This window comes from Bubalus kerabau, chromosome 2 (genome assembly GCF_029407905.1).
Source record: "Bubalus kerabau isolate K-KA32 ecotype Philippines breed swamp buffalo chromosome 2, PCC_UOA_SB_1v2, whole genome shotgun sequence".
Classification (NCBI taxonomy): Eukaryota; Metazoa; Chordata; class Mammalia; order Artiodactyla; family Bovidae; genus Bubalus; species Bubalus kerabau.
This window is the reverse complement of record NC_073625.1, coordinates 105,715,809-105,729,437: the sequence shown is the minus strand read 5'-3', so window position 1 is coordinate 105,729,437 and position 13,629 is coordinate 105,715,809. Positions and strand designations below refer to the sequence as shown.

Genomic DNA, 13,629 nt, shown 5'->3' with positions numbered 1-13,629 from the left:
ATTAGAATTGTTTCTCTAATTGACTGTTACTCTCTCCCCTCTGTTTGGTCCTTTTTTCCTCTCCCTGTTTCTCTCTTTCTCTTTTTTCTTCCCTGCCTTCCTGCTCCTTTCTTTTTAGTGTTCTGAATTCATTAGATGGCATAGTGTAAATCAATAGTAAACGCTAACCGCCTACTCTGTACTCAGTTACGCAACATCGCATAACCGGTACACAGAGACAAAAAGGGAAAAAGCACACACAGCCTTTACATTCAAAAGCTCTTGCATAATTTTACTTTTCCACAGCCAAAAAGAAAAAAAAAGGAAATAACAGATGGGGAAAACTTACAGTTTTTTTTTCCCTTTTTTCAGACTGTTGAGAAGGGAGTTAGCTAACATTCATGACCATTTCTAGTTGCCCCGAGCTGCAGCAAAACATCCCATAATTGTCAGTGCCTTCACTGGCTTTAAATCAAGATTTTGTGACCCTCCATGATGTGGTAAATTTTCCAGGTAACATAAGACTAAAATTATTCTGAGGTGTTTAATGCTGACTTGGTTTTTACTTATTTTGTGAAAAATCAACAACATTTAAAGTAAGAAATGAATTTTAAAATAGAAAGGATAAGGAAGACAGCTGTGTGTGTGTATGTGTGTGTTTTCATTTGAAATGTATCCTGATGTAATATTTATGTAAAAAGCTGGTTATATAAACCCTGTCTTTCTCTTGCTTTTTACTTTGGGGGCTGGATAAAGCCCTACAGTTTTTTTTCTCATGACAAAGTATATTCAAACCCCAAAGTCTTAATGAAAGAGAAAACATCTAGATGCTACAGCAGACACTTAATTCAAACTCCCTACAGAATTCATCCCTTAAACAACAGATCCATTTAAGAACTTGTAGTTTCTGGAATTCTCATTTAGAACTTTCTGTCGCACTATTCCCTGGAACACCTTTGGATCATTGCACTGCCTTTAAGTCTCCAATGTATAATAAAGTGTTTTTTGTTGTTGTTGTTCTTCACTTCTTTGCTATACCCCCTACTTTTTCACTGGAGTAACTCCCTTCCCAAATGGGGACATGGTGAGATTTGTAGGAGGTTTATCAGTCTTCCTTCCCTGTTACAATATTTTGTTTCACTTAACTGGCTGATGTCCTCTGGGCACCAGGCATTTGTCTGATGAGGGAGTTTAGAGGTCTTTGGAGGTTGGTTTTGTTCTTCCCTTTCAGCTTCTGCCTATCAAATGGTTTTCAAATAGATACAAAATGCTAGTGAGCACAGCATTAGGCACTCTGAGGTTTCTGCTAGAGGAAAGACCAGGTATGTAAGGAGTGGTGTGCCAGTAGTTCTGAGGGTTCTTAATGCAATCAGGAAAAGTGAAACGGGGCCGGAGAGAGGATGGATCTGAGTAGGAACTACCGAAGCTCTTGATCACTGTGTATTTGGGATCAGTATCATTCCTTTAGATCATACTTTACTTCTGGATGGTAAGGCTGTATGGAATTGGTTCATTTGATTTACTAAAGGAAGAAGGTAGATTTTTCTATACTTTTTATGAAAGATTCAGGCTATTTCCTAGTTTGTTTGACTTTCTCTTATATGTTAGCTATTGAATTTTGGATTCCTTTTGTATGGAAAAACCTGGTGCATAAAGATAAAAATCAAAGCCAGGAGAGTTTTGTCTGGTTTTTCAGGTTTCATTATCTAAATATGTGGTTCACTGTTGTAACAACTGAATGATCAAGATCACTGGGGTTGTATTATCTCTGTATGTATGATGACATGGGCACATCTTTCGTTGTCTGAATATGAATAATGATTAAGCTTGCATATGTTTTTAAAGTATTTTGTAAATACATTTCCTTTCAGATTTTTTTCCTTGAAAGAATCTATAATTCAGACAGATTTGTTTGTGAAACATAATGAAAATTGGTCACAATATTCTAGTCTTTAAGCAAGATATTCACATATATATTTACACATATATCTTTTCTGTGTCCTTCATATTTTTAATCTTTTTTATTAATGTATAGCTGATCTACAGTGTTGTGTTAGTTTCAGTTATACAGCAAAGTGATTTAGTTATATATAATTCTTTTTAAGATTATTTTCCCTTATAGATTATTATAAAATATTGAGTATAGTTCCCTGCTACTGTGCAGCAGGTCCTTGTTGGTTATCTATTTTATATATAATAGTGAGTATATATTAATCCCCAAATCCTAATTTATCTCTTTCCCCTTTTCCCCTTTGGTAACCATGTTTATTTTCTATGTCTTTGCATCTATTTCTGTTTTGAATATAAACTCCTCTGTATCATTTTTTTTTTAAGATTCTACATATAAGTGATATCATATGATATTTGTCTTTTTCAGTCTGGCTTGCTTCACTTAGTATGATAATCTCTAGGTCCATCCGTGTTGCTGCAAAAGGCAATATTTCATTCTTTTTATGACTGAGTAGTATTTCACTGTATAAATATACCATATCTTTGTCCATTCATCTGTCAATGGACATTTAGGATTTTTCCATGTCTTGGCTATTGTAAATAGTGCTGCTATGAACATTGGGGTGCATTAATCTTTTTGAATTGTGATTTTCTCAATTGTAGGTAAGTGTGGATTCCAATAGGCAGTTTTGTGTGTGTGTGTACTTGATTATCAAATTGAATACTGCACCATGTAAAATGTTTCTTTATAATGTAATTTTAACATGATTAATCTGTAGCCAAACACTTAGTTTTGGTCTACAGTTCTGTATACAGGGAATCATTTAGAATACCCTGATTTTCAAACAGGTTTGCTTGAATTTAGATGAAACCTTATTCCTCTATGGAGGAGCATTTTCTTGATTGTCAAAAATATTTGGAGCTATCTGGTTATCAAAAGAGTAGGGAAAACATCTTTGAGTAAAGCATATTTGGACTTTTTCCTGCCTCAGTTTATCAGAATAACTTTCAATTCCCTCTCAGTCGATTTTTGCACTCTCTGAAACATACTTAGGGAAGAATTGACCTTTCAATGCCCCATTAATTCCAGCTGCTTTTGAACAGCACTCTTTCTTGGTTGTAACCATGGCCCTGGGAACTTGTAAGCTACTTCTAGCTTTTCTTCTGCAGTACGGGATCCAGGCCTAGGAAGGGTTGACAAGCCTAAGCTTTCTATTTCCAGGCATACAGGAAGATAGGGCAAAATTTAAACTTCTTTTAATTTTTCAGAAGTCCTTCACAACTCTTAGGGTAAACCTGGCTTCTCTTTGCTATTGGCAATAGTAATAGATATTTTTAAATGTTTCAACAAGAACCTCAGTCACTAACTTATACTCTTTCAACAAGAATCACTCTAGTTGTGCCCAGCACATAGTAGCTGCTTTAGGAATATTTTACCTAAATATTTTGGTGAGCTGCAGTGACTGTCCCCTCTTAGAGCTTACGCAAGTAAGCAGTAAGCCATGATAGTAATAAAGGGGTCAGATGAGATAAAATACAGTGCTCTTCAAACTTCAGTCAGGGGCGACCACCCCATTTTATAAGAAAGACCTTATTATCCTGTCTCTATCTTTTTTAAAAAAATAACAAATTGCAGAAAGAAATTTTATATCTTTCCTGGAGGTCCTTTTTAATGGTCAGTGATGCACAGACCATTGGATTGTTTAACAAACATAATTTTGCGCAAGGTACTTTAGGGATCCTTATTGAGTTTCATATGCAGTGTTAGGGCCATATGATTATGGGTCTCAAATATACTCCTCTTACACTCTGCCACAAGGTCTTTTGAATCTTGACTTTACTCACTTTGCTTAGGCAATTATTTTTTAGGCTTCTTTTATTTATATAAGTCATAGGATGATGACAAGTTTTATACAGAATTCTTCTTTTATAATGTTTCATTATCTTTAGCTACAGTAACTTCTGATCTTTCTAAATCAATTTTGGCTTAAGTTATCATTCTGGTTATTTTCAGGGCTTCATTCTGATGGTGATATTGTGGGTGGGAGGTGATCTCTGGTAAAACCGTCTATGGCATCTCCATTATAAAAGCAGTGGAAAGACCTCCATGTGGAATTGTTGATAGACTTGCTGCTTGTTAGGGAAGCAATTTTAAAAATGCAGATTATATAATATTTGGGGATTTTGTTTCTCCACAGTAGAAGCTTTTTAAATGTTAATTTGGGGGTTGTTTTGTTGCTCTGTGACTTAGCATAAAAGGTTTTGGTTTTAAAAGGTTTCAGTTCACTCATTCCAGTTGTCTTACAGGACTTGGAATATAATGCTATACATTTATTTATACACATGAAAGAGGATAAGGCCAGTAACTCACAACTCATGAAACCAGGGGTAAATAATCCATAGCTTGTTCCACCACTCTTACCGCAATATTTATATCCAGAACACAAGGAACAAACAACCCCAAACAAGGAGAAACCAGTTTGTTTTTATTTACAAAATGTTTAATCAAAAGTACAGTGAAGTTCAAATGAAGCTGCAAATCCTGGTGGTTCACAATGGTTTGATTTATTTTTTTAAACAGACCATGGATAATTAACCATAAAACATAACTTTCTCAACACAAGTTACAGTGAATTACAGAAATAGGCAGCAAGTCTTTCACAACTGGTTACAACTGGTTAGAGCCTTAAAGTTAAAACACACAGGCAAATACAAAAGCCCTTTCTCAGGGTGCAGTTGTATTTTCATTCCCAAAGGGGAGCATCCTTTATTTTTATATAGTGTCAGTATGTCAGTGTCCTGAGTGAGAAGTAAATGTGTTATTTTCTATGATTGCCATGTTGTCATACATTTTACCATATTCTTTTCATTTCAGAATGCTTCACTATCACTAACTGGATATTCCTCGTGACATTGCTATCTGGTAAGCAACTTTTCATCATCTCTAAACGGCGGCCCAAAATATTGAGGTGCACAGAAGTCAAATATATTTCTCCCAACCTCAGAAAGAATTAGACCTAAAACTGTGGCATGTCCACCACCTCAAATGCTAGATTTGAACAGAAAGTACTTTGACATTGGTGAAGAGTACCTGTTCCATTTCCTATTTATTCATTTGAAATACCATCGTTTAGAATGGTAAGAAACATGATCTTAAGAACCTATCGTCACAGAGTTCAGCAGACAGTTTACACTGATTTTGCTGCATGGGGGAGGAAGTATTCAAAGGACTTGCTTGAAAAACTCTCTGGAGATAATATAGGTCTATTTCCAAAGGAGTCCCCTGAGTGGACCAAGAAGGTGATTTGGTGAAGCTGAACATGGATGTTTCCATGTGGAACACTGGGTGTTTTTGCCTTATGCAGACAAAATTCTCCAAACATATTTTATGATGTGTTGAATTACCTGCTATTATTTGATGATATACTACAAATTTGAAATGCATTTGCTTCGTGTGAATCAATGATTGCTCCTGTGTATACCCACCAACACAAGGGACATGAAACCCTCACCACTACCACCAACATTACCAGTTAAGTAAGAGGATCAACATCAAGGCTGCAAGGGAACCTAGGTTTGAAACAAGGTCTATGTGTCTTGTGAGAATTTGTAAAGTTTTAAAAATCAGAGTTTCAGGAATTCTTGAGAGTTCAGTGGCTGGGAGGAGAGTGCAGGTCTGGACTGAGGGAATATTGGTAGAACATCATCAAGACAGGACCTGAAAGAGTTGAGTGTACTAGAGATTAGCCTGCATAGAAATGCACTGACAGTTATACCAGAGAGGAAAGAGTGAAAGGGTGACTTGCCTGGCATCTGAATATATTCTGCCTGGCCCTGGCCAGGCCTATTTAGTTTTGAACATCATATTCTCCAAAATTTTAGCACCTATACTCTTGATTTCTGTTTGTATGAATGTGCATAAGATGAGGGAAATAATCTCTTGGGTAATAAAGATAGCTTTCTAGCAGAGACTCTCCATATCTATTGCACATAATCTACAGATGTCACTGTATTTTTGTTTCTAGTTCTATTGTACATCTATCTGTACAATAGATAGGCCTCTGTGCCTGTGTATATTACTCCAGTTTATCCTCAGAATATTTAAAGAGCCTCAAGTCAGTTTCCCATAGCTAGACCACCTGCTATACACCCAGACCCACAAGGATGAATGCTTCCTTTTTGTTTCTTCTTTTATTTTTGTTTCTAGTTCTATTGTACATCTATCTGTCTCTCTGAAGGTACCCATCTTGCCAGTGAAGGGCACAAGCCTTTAGGTTGTAACTCCCTACTCTCACTTCAAACTTTGCTTGTTATGCTGCCTGAAAAGAAACTCCTATCAGTGTGAATGTTTAGAACTCAAGGGAGAGGCTCATTGGGTAACTTTAGTCATTCCCTTTGCATTCATCGTGAAGTGATCTCATCACAAAATGGCCTGAATTTCACACTTTTTCTGGCTTGCAAAGAAACCAGTTCCTCTCCTATTTCTATCCAACACACAGAAAGCTCTTTATGTTTCTATGATCAGATAAAATCTGATGGGTGTATTTCACATCTAGGTATGAAGATTTAAACTATCAGGGCAATGCTGGGTGTTTGTAGATTCTCTGTTTTAGTAAATGAAAAGCTCCTTCGGAAAGGAGAGCACATCTTATCCACTAATGAATAAATATTTATTTTCATTTTAAAATGATATATGCTTATTAAAAATAATTTGAAAAAACACATTGGAGTAAAATGAAGAAAAATTAAAGTAATTATTTCTATAATTTAAATCCAACCATTAATAACCATTTGATATATTTCTTTACTCTCATTTTCCCCTGAGGATATATTTTTTAAAACGTGCTGTAATCATACTTTCCGTATAATTTTATGTCCTGCTTTCAAAATTTAACCTAAGAATTCTACATGTAATTACATAGTCCTTATAACCATCATTTTAAATAAATATATACTGTTTCTGAAGAAGAATAGCTTACTTCACCTAAATGTCCAAGAGTATTTTCTTATTTTCGTTTTTATATTTTGTTTCCATAATCTTATATATAAAAAGTAAATGAATCAGTCAATAAATTGTAAGTAAATGAAAGTTCAAATCAGTATAAATGTTTAAATTGTTTATGTGAACAATTTTAAATACATGAGTGTAGGCAGATCGCTACCATGAATCCCATGTGCTCATGACCCAGCTTGACCAGTGACTAAAGCCATGGCCTGTTGTTTTCCTATGCTATCTCCATGTTTTTCTGAAGCAAACCCCAGTCATTATAGCATTTGGCCCATCAATATTTCAGGCCCATTAGAACCTTCTACATTTTAATGTTAAAAACATTCAGATCATTATATAGAGGAGTATTTTTCTTCTGAGTGTTACTGTCATATTTTCTGAAACGTAAACATTGATCATAAAATCTCAGACATGTGTTTCAAAATATTTTTATGCACATCTGTAAGCCAAAGGGCAAGTTAGTTGACTACAGAGATATTTTACAAGTTTGGCTAGGTTTCCTGGATGAGTTTTTTGGGGGTTTTTTTGGGGGGGAGGTATTTTTTTTTCCTTTGATTCAAACTTAGGATGATGATTTGAATGCCAGATCAATACCACATTAACTACACTCATCATCGGATATATTCTGTGCTGTATATAATTCCATATTTGAGGTGAAAGGAAACGTAACCTTCTGACTACTGAGAAGTCCAGCATGGCTGCACCCAACACATCCTAGATAAATATGGCGAACCTACTTAAACCAAATGTAACACCGGATTTAAACATTTATAGGTATTTTTTGTTTGTTTTAATTGGCCAAAACAAAAGGCTTCTTCCTAAGGGGACACTTAAGAAGTCTGAAAAGGGAGGAATTATACATTAATAGTCTGAATAATTTTTCAAAAAAAAGCACTATGTCTGGGAAAGTGGGCATAGAGGGAGATGGTGCATTGCAGAACAAGGGGTACTCATTGCCTCTGTGCCTATGTGTATTACTCTAGTTTATCCTCAGAATATTTAAAGAGCCTCAAGTCAGTTTCCTATAGCTAGACCACCTCCTATACACCCAAATCCACAAGGATGAATGCTTCATGCAACGAGGCTGTCCGCAGAGGACCAGTAGTGAAGGTTTTATCCTGCCTGGCTGTCTTTGACCTGCAGGTCAGTGACGGTTCCAACAGGTGTATTCCCCTCATCAGAGATTCAGGATGTGAGTAACTGCGTACCATCCTGCATCAGTATAAACTGGATTTATGTGTTACTCAGGTCTATTTAATCTTAGGAGCACATTTTCCATTGGCCTTGAAAGTGAGTAGCTGGAATATTGATGTGTCTTAACCCTTAGAGGAAAAAAAATAAGAGTTCTTCCACTGCACTAAATCTAGAAAGATATGAGGGTTTGCAGTATGGACACATAGAAAATATTTTTGAACAAAGTTGGTGGAGGAAAGCACATGGAAAAAAAAGAAACAGAAAAAATAACATAAGCAATAAACTGTCTCAAACAAACAGAAAGCATCTGTAAAAATTGCTAGACTGGACGATGTCGACAATATGAACTATTTTTTTTTCCATCTCGTGTCTTTTTCCCCTCAGTCTTCTGATCATTTCTGTTTTTCTTTATCCTGGCCTGGCATTACCATCATTATAATGTCTTCAAAAGTTCAGAAATGTATCTGACAGCTTGGTGTTGAAGCGGGCATTCCAGGAAAAGATAGGTAGGATCTAGCTACTATACTGTTTTAAAGCTACTGCTATTTCACCATAACCCAAAATACCCATATTTGGAAAGAGTTAACTTATCATCATTATTTTAAGATTGATATTGCCAACACAACAACTGAAATAAAGGCATAAGTTTTCACTTTTTCCTGCATTCTCTCTTACATGTGGTGTTGGATTATGTAGCTCATGTCATATAAACCTAGACTATAAACTGGGTTTTGGGGAGAAGAGGAAGTTTACCCATAGTTCTTTCTAGCTAAAGTATTATTCATTATGCCCAAGTGAACCTTAAGTGTCTCATCACAATAACAGATACTATTATTATTACTACTATGCTTAATAATAGTGTTTGATTCTTGGTGTGTGTGTGTGGCATATTCTTATGCTTGGCCTTGGGGTCTGGTGTTTATTCAATTCTTACATTTGCTATAAAACAACCCTTTGAAATAAAGTAGTATTCCATATTCTCTACCTCCTTCCCTGTAGTATAGTTCAAAATCATGGTTGGATGATTCTACTTAAATAGGGCAGGAAATTTTTTGCAAATGCCCCCCCATCAAGCCAAGACTTTAATTTAGACTTAAATACAGATAGTTACAAAAGGAAAAGAAAAATGTTTTGTTCACACCATCAGACCCATCTTCGAAGAAGTTGGCATATTTTTTGGATAGATTTTATCAGACACATAACATACAATCGTACACAATTAACACAAGGATGGGAATTACAGCATGCTTTTACTGAGATAACTTTGGTGATTCTCTTCCTTACCTAGAGGGGTGAGAGAAGGATGAAGACTCCATTCAAGGCAAAGATATTTAAGGAGAAGACTTTGCAGCCAGCTCAGTTCTTTTACATTGGAAATGCGAAGTCTTCATTGTTTCATCCTTCACTAGAGATTACTCAAAGTCTGTGATATATAGAACTTCCTCTGAGATGGTCTGCTTTTGAGGGGACTACTCCATTAGCAAATCATGCTGGGCTCCATAGAGAACTGATTCTATTTATTTTATCCTACTCTATGAAATATTCTTAAGATGCCATTGATGTATACTTTTTTTTTATCAGAAGTCATTTGCTTTTTGAGTTTTTGATGGCCATTCTATGAATCAACCAACCCCAGTGGCTCAGACAGTAAAGAATCTGCCTGCAAAAATTGCCGGTGACCCTGGTTTTATCCCTGGGTTGGGAAGATCCCCTAAAGAAGGAAATGGCAACCCACTTCATTATTATTGCCTGGAGAATCCCATGGACAGAGGAGCCTGGTGGGTGACAGTCCTTGGAGTCACAAAGAGTTGGACTTGACTGAGTAACTAACGCTTTCACTATGAATCAACCTAATGTATTTGTGATGTGGAGATCTATAACCACTGAATGCTAAGTTTAAAGACTTTTATAATTACTTACTTAACGACACGTTAGCTTTTAACTCTTTCTCTTTACGCACAAACAAGTTGATTGGATTATCTGTTTATTGTTGTTGTACACAATGCACATAAAACAGGAAAGAGGAAAGGCTATTTGTAAGAAGTAATTACAATGGCAAAATTGTACTTTCTTTAATTGTTCTCATTTTCTAATTTCTGATTACATCAAGACCTACACTCTAAGAAGTATATTTCAGTTTTGCTAAGAAAATGACAGAGGAGAAAGATAAATCCAATTCTATAAAGTGATGTCAAGCACAAGTTGGCACAACTACAGTTATCAATAGTTCATTCAAACTCTATTCCTCCACTCTGGTAGGACTTTGATTTCTGCCCATCCTTTAATAAGGAACCAGAGCAAGGAAGAAGCAGACTTTTTTGGAAACCCTGGGAGGTCTGATCTCCTATGAGGACATGATCGATTTGGTGGATTCTTAGGAACCTGAGTTATTTCTGGGATGGCTTATCCAGCCCTTCGTGGAATCAGAACCTCATACCATTTTCTGTAAATTAAGTTAAAAACCCAGAGGTTAAGTGAATCTTTACAATTGTCTCCTGATCACTCTTTCAACAAACTTTTGTTGATGCTTACTACGTGACAGGTACAGGTGAACCCATTTCTTTTTTTTTAACCTTCCTAACTCTTTATACTTTTTCACTTACGCAAGAAAATTCCTTTGAGTTTGTAAGAGCCTGTGCATATTTGAGTATAGCCAAAGATTCAGTCTCTTCCAGGAACTCAGGTTGTCACCCGGTGAGCCTGCCTTTGTCTTTTCTCCTAGTTCCGCCTGTGGCGCCTGTCACTAGCAGTCAAATAAGGACAATTTTACCATTCTCTCCTGCTGCTCTAATTTTTTTTTTTTTTTTTTTTACTGCTGGTACAAGAATTTGTTATTCTTTATAATTCCCTTTGAAGTTGGAAATCCAAGGGGAATCTAAAACCGACCAGATGTTTCTGCTGCTGGGGAAGGAAGAGAGTAAGGATTAAGTTTAACAAAAACTTGGTCTTTAGGAAAAAAAAGATCATTTCAGCTGGAAATCATCATGAAGTGCATTCATTTGCCTCATATCTGTTAATTTACATTTACTAGTTCTTTATAGACAATGTCACCTATCAATTTTCTCTGGGAGCAAAATCATAAATTCTGTGAACAAAGGAGTTCAGGTGGTGGTTTGCTCACGCCTGTTTCCCTTTTGGAGTTTTAGTTCTGTTGCCCTATGCATTCCCTTCACCTGCTTTGTGAGTATTTTCTGTTATCTTTATCATTGTCTTTGTTATTATTGAAGGATCATATCATGTCCCACCAGGCTAGGAGGCCAATTCTGCAAACTTTTCCAAGAGAGTGAGGTCAATGCAGCCTGTGGTGAGGGAGGGAAGGAAAGGAGACTTGCCAAAGTGCTTAGCCTTTATGGAGAACTTCATCCTCTTTCAGTTCAGTTCAGTTCAGTCACTCAGTCGTGTCTGACTCGTTGTGACCCCATGAATCGCAGCACACCAGGCCTCCCTGTCCATCACCAACTCCCGGAGTTCACTCCAACTCATGTCCATCGAGTCGGTGATGCCATCCAGCCATCTCATCTCTGTCGTCCCCTTCTCCTCTTGCCCCCAACCCCTCCCAGCATCAGGCTCTTTTCCAGTGAGTCAACTCTTCACATGAGGTGGCCAAAGTATTGGAGTTTCAACTTTAGCATCAGTCCTTCCAAAGAACATCCAGGGCTGATCTCCTTTAGAATGGACTGGTTGGATCTCCTTGCAGTCCAAGGGACTCTCAAGAGTCTTCAGCAGATGAATGGATAAGAAAGCTGTGGTACATATACACAATGGAGTATTACTCAGCCATTAAAAAGAATACATTTGAATCAGTTCTAATGAGGTGGATGAAACTGGAGCCTATTATACAGAGTGAAGTAAGCCAGAAAGAAAAACACCAATACAGTATACTAACGCATATATATGGAATTTAGAAAGATGGTAACAATAACCCTGTGTACGAGACAGCAAAAGAGACACTGATGTATAGAACAGTCTTATGGACTCTGTGGTAGAGGAAGAGGGTGGGAAGATTTGGGAGAATGGCATTGAAACATGTAAAATATCATGTATGAAACGAGTTGCCAGTCCAGGTTCGAAGCACAATACTGGTTGCTTGGGGCTGGTGCACTGGGACACCCCAGAGGGATGGAATGGGGAGGGAGGAGGGAGGAGGGTGCAGGATGGGGAACACATGTATACCTGTGGCGGATTCATTTTGATATTTGGCAAAACTAATACAATTATGTAAAGTTTAAAAATAAAATAAAATTAAAAAAAAAAAAAAGAGTCTTCTCCAGCACCACACTTCAAAAGCATCAATTCTTTGGCACTCAGCTTTCTTCACAGTCCAACTCTCACATCCATACATGACTACTGGAAAAACCATAGCCTTGACTAGATGGGCCTTTGTTGGCAAAGTAATGTCTCTGCTTTTGAATATGCTATCTAGGTTGGTCATAACTTTCCTTCCAAGGAGTAAGCGTCTTTTAATTTCATGGCTGCAATCACCATCTGCAGTGATTTTGGAGCCCCAAAAAATAAAGCCTGCCACTGTTTCCCCATCTATTTCCCATGAAGGGATGGGACCAGATGCCATGATCTTCGTTTTCTGAATATTGAGCTTTAAGCCAACTTTTTCACTCTCCTCTTTCACTTTCATCAAGAGGCTTTTGAGTTCCTCTTCACTTTCTGCCATAAGGGTGGTGTCATCTGCATATCTGAGGTTATTGCTATTTCTCCCGGCAATCTTGATTCCAGCTAGTGCTTCTTCCAGCCCAGCGTTTCTCATGATGTACTCTGCATATAAGTTAAATAAGCAGGGTGAAAATATACAGCCTTGACGTACTCCTTTTCCTATTTGGAACCAGTCTGTTGTTCCATGTCCAGTTCTAACTGCTGCTTCCTGACTTGCATACAGGTTTCTCAAGAGGCAGATCAGGTGGTCTGGTATGCCCATCTCTTTCAGAATTGTCCACTGGTAGAGATCTGTAAATCAAAACAAGAGCAAGAGTGATGAAGACCTTCAGGATGAAGAAGGAAAATCTTGTGGTCTTTCAAGGATTCAGATAATATTACAGACAGTTTGAATAAACAGGTTAGGAAATGGAAAATGATAGGTATATGGAAACACAGAAGAGAAAAAGAAAAGATGTCATCTGTGAGGCGATATGCAAGGGAACTCTCAAACTAGGTGTCCAAGACTTCAAGCCTTGGTATAAAGTGAAAATTAAAAACAAAATTGGAGACAAATCTTAGAAATCAATTAGGATGTTTTGGTGGTATGCTTAGTGCTTCACAAAAGCTTTGGGTTGCAGAGTGGAGTTTTCTTCACCTGCTTCCTTCCTGCACAGCGTCTGTCACATGATCCGCTTACATTGCTCTCTGGATTTCTCAGGTTTCCAGGAGGACAGAGAAACCTGTGGATAACTGCTTTGCACCTCTTACCTTGCTCAGTGGATTAAACGTTTGGAAACATTCCCCATACCTCACAAGAGATGCATACTCACAACTCAGCTTCTATTTCC

At 37.2% G+C, this 13,629-nt stretch overlaps 1 protein-coding gene across 25 annotated transcripts in view; it reads left to right on the top strand.

Moving 5' to 3' along the window:
• Positions 1-13,629, top strand: part of ZBTB20 (zinc finger and BTB domain containing 20) — an 869,429-nt gene that overhangs the window by 459,299 nt on the left and 396,501 nt on the right. For all 25 annotated transcript variants that reach the window (XM_055568256.1, XM_055568236.1, XM_055568251.1 and 22 more), the window contains one exon: positions 4,805-4,852. The gene's annotated coding sequence lies outside the window, so the exon portion shown is untranslated. The remainder of the gene's footprint in view (positions 1-4,804; positions 4,853-13,629) is intronic.